Raw genomic sequence first — 14,972 nt, 5'->3', positions numbered from 1 at the left:
TGCCGCTGAACAAGCAAGGGTCACGCTGGCGCACGACGCCAGCACACATGATCGTGGGTGGAACGGCCGGCAGCGTCGAAGTGGACTCGTCTTGCATGGTGGTCGTAGATGGTAGTGTACGGCTTCGCAGTTCCAGTTTGGGTGGGATCGTTTCCGGCACCTCCGCCAATTGTAGTAGGGCGTTTATTGACGCTCAGATGGAGAGCTGTGAGAGCAGGACCTTGCAACGGCGAGCCCAGCGTACTTCTTCTTTGTCTTCGTCGCACAACGCACAGGTTCATGTCGATGGCTGAAGTGCTGACTATCACAGTACAATATATATATATATATATATATATATATATATATATATATATATATATATATTAGCACTTTCACGTACGGCTCGTCTATCCGCTGATTTCGCAATGCCTGCATCAGTGCCGAGGTTTATACTGAGTCAAATGCTTTTCGTAATCAATGAATGCTATGTATAAGGGCTGGTTATATTCCGAACATTTTTTTATCACCTGGTTGATGGTATGGAGATGATCGATTGTAAAGTACCGTTTCCGAAAACCTGCTTGATCCTTTGCTTGATTGCAGCCTAAGATTGTCCTGATTCTATTAGCGATTACCTTAGTAAATACCTTATACGTAACAGACAGTAAGCTGATTAGTCTGTAACTTTTAAGGTCCCTAGCGTCCCCTTTCTTATGAATGAGAATAATGTTTGCATTCTCATTCCGGTTCCGTCGATGACACCAGGCATTGCGTATAAAGGGTGGCCAGTGTTTCTAGCACGATATCCCCCCCCCCCCCCCGTCCATCAACAAATCTGTAGTTACCTGATCCTCTTCAGCTGATTTCCCCCTTTTCATAGTTTCTAATGCTTTCTTGACCTCGTCCTTCGTCACTGGTGAAACGTCTGACTGTTTTTCCTTACCGCCAATCTCATTACGGTCCTGACTACTTTGTCTACTGTAAAGATCTGTTTAGAACTCCTCGGCTACTTTGACTATCTTGTCCACATTCGTGATGACGTTGCCCGCCTTATCCCTTATCGCATACATGTGGTTTTCGCCTAAGCCAAATTTCTTCTTTACCGCTTTAAGGCTTCTCCCGTTCCTTACAGCATCCTCAATTTTCTCCATGTTATACTTCCTTATATCGGCCACCTTGCGCTTATTGATTAGCTTTGATATCTCAACCAATTCTATCTGGTCTGCTGGATTGGAAGCTTTCATGTGATCATACCTTGATGGAAAGAAAAGAAAATAGCACTCAAACCTGTTCCTAAAGGGGAGCAAGAATTGTGCTACAGATATTTACTAAGACGAGCACCTGCAATTACAATATTTTCTATTTATATCGCTTACGCCAGTAAGTTTGAATTAAGCGCCGATCGGACGAATATCGAAGTATACCTCATGCGAAAGCGTACATCGTGCAGTATATAAAAATAATGACACAACTATTACACCGCTGCGCCCCAGCTGCTAAACAATCCAGCAGGCTGCTGCAATAAGAAAAAATGACCCGATGAAACGTTCGATCACTCGCCGTTTTATCGCTGCAGCTTCGTCTGCTAGGTTCCTTCCGGCATGCTTGGAAGGAACCTGTCACGACGTGTACGGAAAGCGCTGAAACCAATTACACTTACAAAGTTAGAGGAGCTTAAGTCTTGAACTTTCTCAATATATCAAAAGTTATTTATCTGAATTCGCGAAATAAATTGTCAACACAATCTTCTTGGCGGCGTGTAGGTAAAGTTAGATTGCTCATCTATCAGCAGTCACTTGGAGTCAATAGACTTATCCTGCAGTTTATGCACCAGCGCTTAAAGCACGCCGTAGGAAGCCGACTTCGATGTCTACGGGGAAGAGCGGATTGATAGAAAGACGCCGGGGGTGATCCTAGTTCCGAGAACAGCCTAGCAGACGACGCTGGTAAAACACAAGTCTCAGTGCGCACGCGCGTACTTGCTGGTTTTGCCGCTTTTATGCGAGCGTAAACGGCAGCGGCTATGAAACGAACGAGGCCCGCAGTTCACAGACATCATTTACTCCCCGAAAATAGTGAATGGTGTAGTGTATCTGCAGGCGTAGAGAGAAATATATGAAGCGGCAGATCAAAAGAGCAGAGGCGTTCGCTGCGGCAGGAGATCGAGAGGAATGACAACGTGAAGAGCGTTCTCACCTCTGAGAAATATTCGTCTGGATCGCCGTTTTTGGTGGCTTTCACCTGAATCCGAATTAAAGGCAGCGCACGAAGACAGGTCTAGCCGGGTCTACGAGTCACGATTGAATGAATCTTTCGGCGGGAGAGCGCAACGGCCGCAATTATTTACGGACCGGCTTCGCCGGCTGGATGGCACATAGCCAAACACGACACGTACTTCCATCGACTTGCACAAGATGACGCTAGGGTCGCAGTGGGTGGCGCTCTCGTGCGACGTATCCTGTCACTACAGCATAGCAGCGGGGTTTTTGAATGTTCGAGTGTGGGGGTAGAAAATTGGTTCACAGGAAAGGAAAGGCGCAGTAACTGTCACACTTGCTCTGTGGACACCCGAACCGCGCCGTAAGGGAAGGGAGGAAGGTGGGAATGAAAGTGGAAAGAGAGAAAGAGGAGCCGTAGTGGAGGGCTACGGAGTAATTTCGACCACCTGGGGATCTTTAACGTGCGCTGACATCGCACAGCACACGGACGCCACTTCGTTTCACCGCGTTTTATAGCTGACAGCACCTAAGAATGGTTAGATTTGCTTTTGCATTTTGGAATCAAAACGTAACAAATAAAAACGGTGAGATGGCGTGAATGCATTTCCCATTATAAAGTGGCAAGGCAAACAATTGATGTGACAGATTTGCGCGAGCACCCTTTCGCTTATTGCCCTCGCAAACAAGAAATAAATGGTTTATTTTTCCTCGCGGCATGGAGTCCGCGATAAGAGAAGGAAGTTCTTAGTTAACAGTTACCTGGAAAGAGACGGTAAGAATGCAAACTACAATGCCTTTGGCCTTTATACTGCTCCCTCGGATTAAAAAAAAAAGACATTTGCAGGTAGAGGCGCTCTGTGTACGTCTGGTTTGAATTTTATTCATTTCTTTAGCGCTCTTACGTTCCCACATGAGCAGACTTGTGCAGCTTCGTATCAGCTACTTCTGCAATTTATTTCAATCATGCACTGTCTTGAAAAAAAAAAAATGAGTTTTTGAAAACATTTGTACGGCACTGGTATTCTTGAACATTTCAAGAATAATTTAAACGGGAGGATATATGACTGGGAGCTTTCATGCATGTATCTTTAAAACAAACCTGCTGTGCCTATAACGATATTGTAAAATAGTCTAAGGTATTTGCGTCTGTCTTGCAATAGAGGCAACTCCAAATGTTTGCTCATCTGACGGGAGATTTCAGGGAAATTACAGTTTGTGGACACAAACCTTGCTGCTCGTTTTTGAATTCGTTCAAGTTCGCTACTTAGTGTTTTTGTTTCCGGATCCCAAGTCGCACAACCATATTCTTTGATGCGACGCCCGTTTGTCAAGTAGAATGTCCCCTTCAAATCAGCAGGTGCCTGCTTGAAATTGCGCTTTAAAAATTTCAACACACGGCTAGCTTTGGCAGCGATATGGTTTACGTGGTCTTTCCAAGAAAGGTTATTTGCGAAGATAAGACTTAAGTACTTGTGATTCTCAACAAATTATAAGTTTCTGTCACCTAGATGGTATTGGGTAGGTAAAGGTTACATTTTATTTGTAAATTGCGGAAGTTTACATTTTGAAAAATTTATAGTCGTATTTCATACTTTGTAGCATGCTAAGACAGAGTCGAGGTCACTTTTCAATTGATAGGAGTCGCTTACACAAGTGACTGCCAACAATGTCAGCATACAGTCTGACCCGGCTGGAAACCCGACCAACTATATCATTGATAAATATTAAGAAAGGAAGAGGGTCCAAAATTGATCCCTGAGGAACAGTTGATAAAACCGCAATTTGGGATGAACTTGAGTCTTCAAGAATAATGCGTTGGTTTCTACCGACGAGATACGCTCCGAGCCATTTCAGCAGGGTAGGAGTAACTGTGAGGCTAGAGAATTTCACTTGTAATACATTATGTGCGAAAGATTCCAAAGCTTTTTGAAAATCCAAATACATGTAGTCAATAGCGCTTGCGAGCGCGGGCTAGTTGGCTATACGACTGATTTTTGTATAACCATGCAGCGCCAGAGGTCGTCGGAGGGATATGTAGTCAACTTGTTTACCATGCATGGTAAATGTGAAAGCTAACATCGTGAGCAAACTGTATCAGTTGCATATCGCAAGAAAATCTCTTTCTGAAGTCATGTGGCATTGGACAAAGAAGGTATCGTGGAAGTGCTTAAATAAGTTAGTGGGAGGGTCCCAGTGCAGTCTTCTGACTATGGGACCCTCGTCTGTATTTTTATGCACTTTGTAAACATGTTCAGGCTAATAAACTTTCACTTTCAATTTCAAAATGATGTTCTCTAGTGATTTGCATATGGCACTTGCAAGGAAAATAGGCCTATAGTTACCAGTTTTTGTTTTGTCGCCACTTTTATATGAAGGAACTATGTTGGCGCTTTTGTAGTCAATTTTCAAGGCGCCGACATCATTGATTTTTGAAAGAGTGTTGCTTAAAAGGGACAGACAGAAACTGCACAGTTCTTCAAGGTGAGTTCGAATTACGGTCAAAACCGGGGGCCGTGTTTACCCTGCAGTTGTGCAAAATTAAAACTATTCCTTCTACTAGGAAATCTATACCATCCATTTCCGTAAACTTATTCACAATGTGTAAGCAGTTGGTAGGGCATCACGATAGCGAAAACACTGACTGAAAATGAAGTATAAACTGCTCAGTCTTGTCTTCCAGATTCGAGCTATAGTTGACGTCATCTATAATACTCCACTTACTTTTTAGATACTTCCATAAATACTTCCATATGTTTACAAATGGGCATACATGCTTTTGCAACGGAGCCGAGCACTCCGTCAACTACAAGAACGAGCAAGTGACAGTGTACCTGCTGTCAATGGTCAAAGCTCAAATCTCCACTCGCACATCTGGCTAGTTGTAGGTCAAGGTGCTTTCCATCTTCAGCTGAGCTTACACAAGACATAGTGGAGCTTTGCGCTTTATAGGGGCCGTGTGTATTTCTGAAATTTTGGCATAGTTGTTTTGCGCTTGACCAAGGCACGACAAGAGTAAATTTATGACGGGCTGATGATGGCAATCTAACAGACAATCCCAAATCCGTTAATCAGACGTAACTATCTTTGGTGACGGTGGTGCACTGAATCTGTATTCTTTCTGCCGAACCTGCGCGATTGTGGTGCTTCGCCCTGCGTCTTCTTTAGAGAGCGGAATGACCACTCACGTACTAACTGGGTTGGCAGATTTGATACACAAATATAGGCTAGTATTTCCAAAAATGAGGAGCAGACTTAAGCTGCACCTTAACAATAGACGCAATAAAGCTTTTAACTCCTGCTTTCTACTGCGCATATGTTTAGGCGTTTGTTTTAAATATCTTAATTTTAAAATTATTATTGCTCATACACCAGTACACTTTCGAAACACACGTTACTAACTAGTTCTGACCCAGGCGTATGTACTAGGTGTCCTCTGATAAGTTTGGCACTTATTATTAGCAAAGGTTGCGAACCTAGAACAATGCAATGGCACTGTTAATCAGCTTTTTTTTTTCTCGCCGAAATCTTATTTCGGCAAATTTAGGAAAGTATATGAAGGAACCTACTTTAAACCGTAATGACTCCCTTCCGCGTAGCTCTGTTTCTCCGTATCTATCAGGTTATTCTCGCGGCATTTCTTCAAAAACAAAATGCTATAAACAGTTCATGTAAATATAGCATGTATTCAGGCCATTAGGCACCATGTTTAGAAATACGAGAGCCTTCGTGATCGACGAGTTTCGCATTCGCCTGGCATGCAAAAGATCTCGGCTCAAACACCAACGGCGGGATGTTAATTCGTTCCATAAATGCCCCCTTTTGAGCATTCCCATCTCTATTTTTGGGTTCATTTATATATTTCATCATTTTATTTGTTTTAGTTGAATATCGGGGTGACTGAAATTTTCGCGCGATATGCGCCTGTGAAATTATGACCCTGTCGACTAATGAGCATGTTTGGTATCGCTTCCGTAGTCCGTTGCTGAGGAGGTGGGCTTTCATTTAAAAATGAGAATGAAGCTGATGAAAACATCAATAATAGCCCCGGTACCTATCTCTATATTTAGATGTGCCAGCCCGCAACGGTGCTCAGGGGTAAACACTCTAACGCTGAAATAATCAAAATTACATGAAATTATACAATATATTGGAAAATCTATCATTGCAGTCGATTAGGCGTTCTAAAAAAAAAAAAGAAAAAAAAAGGCGCTACCTTATGTTTCATCCTATACCACAAAATCATCCCTCACGTGGAACTGTTGTTTCTGCGAAATTATCAAACAGCTTCATGCCTACGTAAAATATTTTAGGGTAATGGCAGAAAGTGAAGTGGGACTCAAGAGACTTCTGATGCGCGTACAAGAAGAGAGTGAGAAGTTTGGGCTTAAACTGAACATTAAAAAGACAAAGATCATGGCGTCTTGCCCTATCAAGTCCTGGAGCATCAATGGACAACAAGTGGAAGCTGTGACAGATTTTCTGTTCTTAGGCTCCAAGATTACCTCGGAAGGAGACTGCAGCCATGAAATTAGGAGACGCCTGCTTCTGGGAAAGAGAGCAATGGTTAGTCTTGACCGCCTAGTAAAGAGCAGAGACATTAGTCTGCCAACCAAGATCCGTATAACTCGTGCTATGGTCTTTCCAGTTGTGATGTATGGATGCGAGAGTTGGACTGTGAAAAAGGCTGACCGCCGAAGAATTGACGCGTTTGAATTGGGGTGCTGGCGAAGACTCTTGAGAGTTCCTTGGACTGCCAGAAGATCAAATCAGTCGATATTGTCGACCATAAACCCCTACTCCTCATTGGAGGGTCAAATTTTAAAGTTAAAGCTCAGCTACTTTGGTCATCTGATGAGAAGAGAGGAGTCGCTGGAGAAAGATTTGATGTTGGGAAAGGTGGAGGGTCGCCGGAGAAGGGGTAGGCAGCGAACGCGATGGTTAGATGGCATCCTCGAGGCACTGCAGATGAAGTTATGTGATGTTAGGAAGATAGTGAGAGACCGGAAAGCGTGGCGTGACATGGTCCATAGGGTCACGAAGAGTCGGACACGGCTGAACGACTAAACTGAAACTGAAACTGAATTATTTTGAAATTCGAAGATAGAGTAACTGTGCGGAAGACATTAGCTGCCACTAAGTAGAATCGTGGGAATACTAAATTGAAACCGTCACGACGTAGCAACGAAAGCTATACTTCTATATTTTCCTATTGTTTTCCCGTGCTTGTATTGTTTTTCTTGTACTTATTTGCTTTGTATTTTGCTTTATCTTTTTGTTATAAGGTTCATAAAACGTTAAATCTCTAACCACCCCCCCCCCCCTTATGTAATGCCTCCGGTCCCTTAAGGTGAAATAAATGAAATGAAATGGTTTTCAGTGCCTTATGACTATACGTTTGCATAGGCAAAATCTCACGAAAACCCGAATATGCCAACAGTACGTCACAAACACGCATTTAGAACCAGGTCGAATATTTTGTAGAGGGATAATACTTCCGACTTCTCATCTGATTGCATGGTTCTTACAGTATTAATGCGCTCATTTCGTCTTATTTACGAATACAATTAAGGCTGCTCTCTTCACGTGATGTCCCTGATAGTTTGCCACTCCACGTCATATTCATAACAAGGGGCAAAAAGTTCAGGAATCGAGAATTTTCGCCCTAATTTTTCACATGCGGGAAACAGTCTTTATCCTTCAGCATTGCCGCCTACTAGGGCGCTCTTCTTTTTGTGATTTCCATACAATATCTTCCCGGCGAATTTAAACAAACCTATAGCGCTGTACGCCTGTTTTGTGATAGTTTCCGAACAAATGTCTCTATTTTCGTTCTCACACATTTTGCTTTATTAAAAGCAACCCATTGACCCATATAACGTTCCGTTTTTATTATTATAGGTATTTTACATTTCCTATATATGCTGTCATTTCTTTCTTCTTCGTGTACACTCCATGTTTTTAACCACCATTTGCGCCCCCGCTGTCATTTTTCATATTGCAGTTCTATGCACTAACCGGACTGCAATGTGAATGCTCTTATAGCTTCTATTTATATAGCTCCTGAAAATGTTTCCGAAGGGGTCAGGATGTGTAAAGTTGTTTCCCTATATATTCATTTTGCAGAAATAAAATATCCTGAAGAATTACCGCTGACAGACGACTGCAACGAGGTTTCAGCTCAACAGAGTGCCCTCATTATTTTGCATTTATTGCCTTGGAACAGTTTGTGCAAGAGATATCTATGAGGCCCTGAAGCACCCGGATCTGTCGTGCTCCTTTCTATACTCGTTTCCAGGAGACATATTACTCCTCACCACAGACTACATCATCTTGCAAAAAAACTTTGGAGAACAATATGGAAGCGTTATAAGCGACCTAGACATAAAAACTAACTGTACAGAAAACTCGTATTAGTTTTAACATTCTCGGAATGGAACGCAGTTTACGCTAAGTAGTGACGCGCTGGAGGCGGCGGGAGTAGAAATCAGAAATTTAAATTTAAATAACCAGAGGAGCAAGTTCGGGACGGTTCTCATTCATCAGCGCTCTCAAAAATTAATGGAAGATTATCTGTATTCCCCAAGCGGCAAGAGTACAACAGTTGTACGTTACCGCTACTGACCTACGGGGCATGAACTGGAGGCTGACGAAAAGGTGTGAAATGAAACTGAGGACGAAGTGGAGAGCTATTGAAAGTAAAAAGTTGGCGCAACCTTTACATAGGTGAAGAGAGCGAAGCAGATAGTGCATGAACTCTGGGAACAAAGGCGAGTCATTGACATGGCATTCGAAATTGAAAATGAGTAATGTGCACTGGCAGGCCACGCATTGTATTAGGAAAAAAAAGGTAAACGTTGATTATTAAATGTAACGAGCTGTATACCACGAGAAAACACAAGCCTGTCTGGGACATGAGGGGAACGGGGAGGGAGGGGGGGGGGGCGAGAGTAATGAAGCAACTTATGATGATGTCTAGATGCCAATATTCTTTACGAAGATATCTTTTGCTGCCCCTTTGTGGAATGCAGTACAGAGCTTGGTTATTAACGCTTAGTGATTTGACTCTCGCCCCGTGCATGCGTGTGGCAGGCCTTCACGGAGCTTTCACATATTAATCATGACGAGGTCAAGCGGTTAGGAGTTGCAGCTATTGATAAGATGTGTCAGCTGGCCGCGGTCATTACCTCGGTTTGCGTTAATGCAGCTCTACGCTGGTTCTCATGCATGCATGTAGTTCATGTATTTTTCCTTGTTAACGACGTAGGAAAAGGAAAAAGCGTGTCATGACTGCATTTTTGGCTAAGAAGCCTTTACGCAGAGCTTTAGTATTCAGACTTCGGCACATAATTCATCTCTTTGCATGACGTACCGGTTAAACGTGGTTTAGTGTGAAGTCCTCTCTGGAGCCTGCATGGTGCTTATTTCATTGCTTCGGTGTGTACATGCGTCATTAGGTTAACTTAACAGCTCGCATTAGCGCATCATACCTCGCTGTATATCAGAAACAAATATTTAACATCTTGTGTGTTATTTAACATGTTGCGAGTTAAATGGATTTCAGACTGGTGAATACGGCGCCGATAAGGCGCTTAGGCTCTGAACAAAAAAATATTCGATTCATGTGAAGGGAAACATCACCCACTGACACCAAGACAAGCGCGAGCGAGTCTTTCCTTAGCGTTAAACAATATGATACGAGCATGTAAAAATAAATATAAATGATTAGAAAGCAGAACAAGCATCCGGAAGGCTCCTGTGTTATCCGAAATAACTGCTTTCAAATCTATCTCCCGGGGGTGTGAAAAATGCAGCTACGACTATGGATGTTCGATGGATGTTAGTTGATGTTGCGTTTAAAGTATACCCTTGAAAGTTCAGCGGCGCCGCATTTGTCCATAACGTACGGCCGAGTATCTTCTGACCGTCAGTGAAACGTGGAATGTGATCTAACGGGAGAGATGGGGCTTGAGGTATTCCTCTTACAATGCTTATGGTATCAAGGCTGGCACAATCCAGGCGCTCGTCACGGTAACCACGTGTACTGACTGATTTTGGAGCCGTGTTATGAGATATATATGAAAGGAGCGAGAAGCGAGATGAAGGAAACTATAAAGGATATTTTTTGTTCTCGTCAATGAGCGGTTTTCAGAAGCGCTCTGGACAATTGTTTAGAGGGAAAAGTTAACGTGTTTGAATGCTGCGGTAAACACAGGAAAACGAGCAGCTCCTAACACAAATGCTAGTAAACGGAAATTAAACCTGAACTTGACCGTTTGCTTCTCAGAACGACGGCCTTGAACACAACGTTTAATTATTAACGCCATATCTTCCACTTAAACGGCATTTTTGTTTTGTAGGCGATTAGTTTAACCACATGGAGTGCAAACAATAACGAATGAGAAGAGATGCGCATTTTAGAGCTCTGTTTAAGAAACAGGTGGCCAAGAAATAAAGCAGGCTCCAAGGAGAAAAAAAAAAGAAACTGCTAGAAGTGTAGCTACAATAATATTTCGTATAGATAAAAGTAGCGTTATAGATTGAAGCGAACTCACCTTTTCGTCTCAGCGCAGTCACGTCTTTTGCTGTAACTTAAGGTGCGAATGATGATTTCTTTGCACCAAATATTAACCGCAGTCGAACAAAACGCTCACTATGCTAGCCACAGATGGGAGAGGCAATAAAAACGACGCGTGTCATCTAGATTGAGCATGGATTCTTAACACATGCGTCGACCCCGTCCTGAAAGAGGTGATCTGTCTGGTTGGGCTCCAACGACGGTTGCGGTTCCTGCGCCGTCGCCCGTGTGCGAGGGATTCCTTTTCCGCATTTCTTTTGTTTGCATCGCGGGATGCGTAACGTGAACTCGTCCGTGTCGACATGAGCCGGCAGCTGTCGTCTCGCGTCCGGCGCTAGCGGGGAACTCGGTGAGCTAGTATACGAAAGTTTTGCATGGTCTGAGGTGGCGAGACATCCTTTAGAAGGCACTTACCATCCAAACACAACGAGTTAAAAACCAGCTTGGGATGGCTGCCAGTGTGTGCGCGTGCGTTCCTGCGTGCACTGAGACGTAACGTCGGGACAAGTGTCAGCGAGTACATGTCTACTCTTATTTAGTTCTTTAAAGAGCTACATATGTCGAACTACAATGAGAAACAATGTAAACTAGTTCGAAGAAGATTGCTAACGATAATTTTCGTTGCGTAACTACAGTAATTTCTTCCCCTGAAAGGTGCCCATAAATGTCTAAACGGTGCATGTCATTTATTTCGAATAAGTAAACAATATCTGTTGCGAAACAGCGTAAAAAAATTCTTTTACGTTTGCTTCACACTTTTCATAATCAGGAGAACACGAATTTTCTACAGAGCAGAATAAGCATGTTATTTAGTGGTCGACTTGACAGACCATAAGAAGACTGCGAAACTTGGCGGTATTGATAGGTGTCCTTATTTCCTGCTCAATTTTGACTGCCTGACTGTCTGCCGTTTATAACAAAGCTTCTCGCTTTTGCATTAGGTTTTTTCTTTCTTGATATAAATAGACCCCTATCCATCTAACTCTGTCTTAAAAGAAATTCTGCGAATTGCACAGAGTGCATTTGGGAAATGTGAAATCCAGAGCGCTGCCGCTGTACACGGTGCGTCGTGCTGCTCTTTTGCTAGTAAAGGTGCTCGTACCGACTAGCAGAAAGTTCCTTTCCTTGGCGCACGCTAGTTGCAGTGCACTTGCAACCGTGAGATTGATTGTAGGCGTCGCTGCTGTCGCGTGGTGTTCTACGTGACATTTTCATGCAACCTGACTGTCACCTGACCTTTTCACGTGATACTCCTATAGCAACTTGCAATCTGGGACCCATGCCTCGGCACTTTTTGTGACCCGAGATTGAGCTTTTTGGTAAGCCACAAGTCATGACTATGGCTCATAACTTTTATATTACTCAACAGAACCCATTAACCATGCCTTTAGTCATGACTGCTAGATAATTACTCATGACTATAACAACAATGACTCAGACGACTATGTTAATGACATATGACACACCGTTTATGTACTACGTGTAATACATATTCAGACATGAGTGCTAATTCCACTATCTAATGACTTCCTGTCACACGTTATATTTTGCTTGCACCTTTGCGGACACAGTTCGTGAAAACATAGCCTAGTACAACCCTTTCGCCTCAATAAAGGCACGAACATCTTTTACACAAGATTGTACCTCAATTTGGGGAATATTCTTAAACCTATTTCTTGAAATCCCCTGTGGATGCAGTCCCAATATATTCGCCCTAAAAAGAATACCAAGTTCGTCGTTCACCATAAATTCCTCCAGGAGAAGTCTTTCGCTAACAAGCGACAAATGTCCAGCATCTTGACTTTGTGCTTACGTCGTGAAGTCAGCAATATATTGTCACGTTTTGGTGACCTGGGTCGATGACACAATTGAAGACACAGGCTTGATGGTACTGAAATTAACTCTTTATTGGGCTTACTTGCGCCCTCAAAAGAACTAAGCAACTCGGCGGCGGCGATAGCAACAAACGTGCTGGTCGATCGTCGAACAAAGAATGCCCGTCACACTCGTCAACGCTCAATTAAGAGGCTTCACAGAACAATTTAGATAACTTCTCAAACAGCTACCAGCACGGGCTGGAACATTGTGGAAAGACACCCGAGTGGCCGGAACCTTCGAGACAGATCTCGGTGCATCTTGCGCTACAACAATACTGATAAAGGTGTGACTCGCAACATCGAGCATTAACAAACAAAGGTTACGGAACTGATACGCGGTCCAGAATCAGAGTGATAAGCCTGTATGCCAGCGGCTGTTAAAAAACAACAAATACAGTTTTGATGGTTTCGCGGCAATATAGTAAATACCATGGACCGCCTGTGAAAGAATACAGATATGGCTGAGTGTCGCCGTTGGCTTTTCTGCGATCTCCGAGAAGTAGTAGACTCGTTATTTAGGCCTTAACTTACATTTTATGAGTCCCAACGTTCCATGAAAGTAATTTCATATTTTTCGCCTACCTAACTGAGGCTCACACGCTGGCGCACGAAGCGACGGCTAAAATAGTTAAAACTCAGCAATCAGCAGTTTAACTTGCCGCACAATTGCAACAGTCAGGTAATCTAATGGTGCACGAAGCACTTGATGAGAAATGTGCGTCAATCTCAAACGAAACCTGTAACCATATATCGGTAACTATAATTCGCTTTCACATTTTCCATTCACATTTTCCATTCACACGCTAGATGGAAATCTTATTGGAACGGTAGGCGCATAATTTACACATAACGATGCCTTTGTTCAACTAGCCGGTTTGCATTAGAGGGTAGGGCGTCTTATGGATAGGGCCGCCGAGGAGGTCTGCCACTTCTGGTGGGCCCCGAAGGCTTTATCCTGTGTACGTTGGCCTCTTCGATTCTCTCACACATTGTAAGCGGGCAGTTTTTCTTTGTTCAGGGAGCTCTCACTAGACTTCAAGAAGCGGCCACCTCCACGTTGATCCTTATTCCACCTTCCCGCCTTAAATAAGTAGTTTTAGTAGTTGGCAGCGTCTCGCAACTTTTTAATACAAAATGTTAAAAGTCCCAAAGTCGCAGAAGCTACAAATAAATCAGTGTGTGGCCAAGTATTCTAGCAAAAAGTAAAAAAAAAAGCAATAAAAGAACAGTATGCGACAGTGTCCGGCACCTAGAAATAATCTCCATATGGACCCCATATGATCATAGCGATGTATAGGAAACTCAGAAGCGTTTCTAAGTAGCCGAAATTAGTGGCAGAAACACATACAAACAGATTCAAATATATACAAATATACAAAAAAAGTATGTATTCGTCGTCCCAAAGAAATCTCTGACGGGGCAACTCTGGTGCGGAAGCATTATGAAGTTTTCGAAAACAACAGAACGAACCACCTATTCAGAAACTTTACTTCCAGAAACGCCCTCAGCGTGCTGAATGTTTATTGAAATACCTTGATCATTGCACAGGCAGAAAGGTAACAGAATAAAATGAGACGAGACGTGGTACAATATTGAGACGTTTTATGCATTGTAATGTGCTGAATGCATTCCTTTTTTTGTTGCAAGCTCAGGGACGCCTTTTAGAAAAATGTTAGAGAAAACTTCAACTTTACCTGTGCATTTTCATAAATGCATGATTTTCAATGGCAAAACACAAAATACAGGTGATTGCGGCTGGCTTTTAAAAAGCTTTTAATGAAATATTCAGTATTTGAGGTTTTACTAAACTGCGCCTAGCGTCACAACACAGGCTCTTTTCTCCCGCGCATTGAGGCGGCCACAGCTACCATCATATCTGCAAATTTGTCCTTGCCATTAATTTGCCGGAACGTTTATCTAATATTTATCACATTACGTTCCCTTCACATACACTTAACTTAACATACACTTAAAAGCTCTTGCAGTGGTACTTGAGACCGTACAGTTCTTCGACGATACGGAAAGCTTGACTACGAGGTCATTTCCGACGGCACGACCCACATCCCATTGGCGCCGGGCGAGCCCAGAAGTCATTCATGTCGCTTGAAATCATTTTATGCGTGCTGAAGGCCCGATCTATTTTAATTCCTAGTATTTTGCTTGCCTTTCCGTGTTTAGTTTGTAAACATCGAGGCGATGCCTTTTTTGAGGGGGAAGTAAGGCTGCAAACCATTCTGATCTTTATTTGTTCTTTTTCGACGGCCTCCGGCGTGCGGTATTACTACTGATTCTAGCGCGCTGATCAAATCTGTATTACTT

The 14,972-nt window shown here is 43.0% G+C and overlaps 1 protein-coding gene across 8 annotated transcripts in view; it reads right to left on the bottom strand.

The window, feature by feature from the left end:
- LOC146189041 (sodium-coupled monocarboxylate transporter 2-like) overlaps positions 1-11,015 on the bottom strand; it is a 78,733-nt gene extending 67,718 nt beyond the window's left edge. For 5 of the 8 annotated variants that reach the window (XM_084603966.1, XM_084603974.1, XM_084603973.1 and 2 more), the window contains exon 1: positions 10,754-11,015. The gene's annotated coding sequence lies outside the window, so the exon portion shown is untranslated. Of the gene's footprint in view, positions 1-2,178; positions 2,341-10,753 lie in introns of those variants that run through there. The other 3 variants (XM_084603968.1, XM_084603972.1, XM_084603969.1) reach the window with 1 other exon arrangement.
- Between the last annotated feature and the right edge of the window lie 3,957 nt (positions 11,016-14,972).

This window comes from Amblyomma maculatum, chromosome 5, assembly GCF_055883805.1.
Source record: "Amblyomma maculatum isolate TAMU_Amacu chromosome 5, ASM5588380v1, whole genome shotgun sequence".
NCBI classification, from domain to species: Eukaryota; Metazoa; Arthropoda; class Arachnida; order Ixodida; family Ixodidae; genus Amblyomma; species Amblyomma maculatum.
This window is presented reverse-complemented; position numbering and strand designations above follow the sequence as displayed.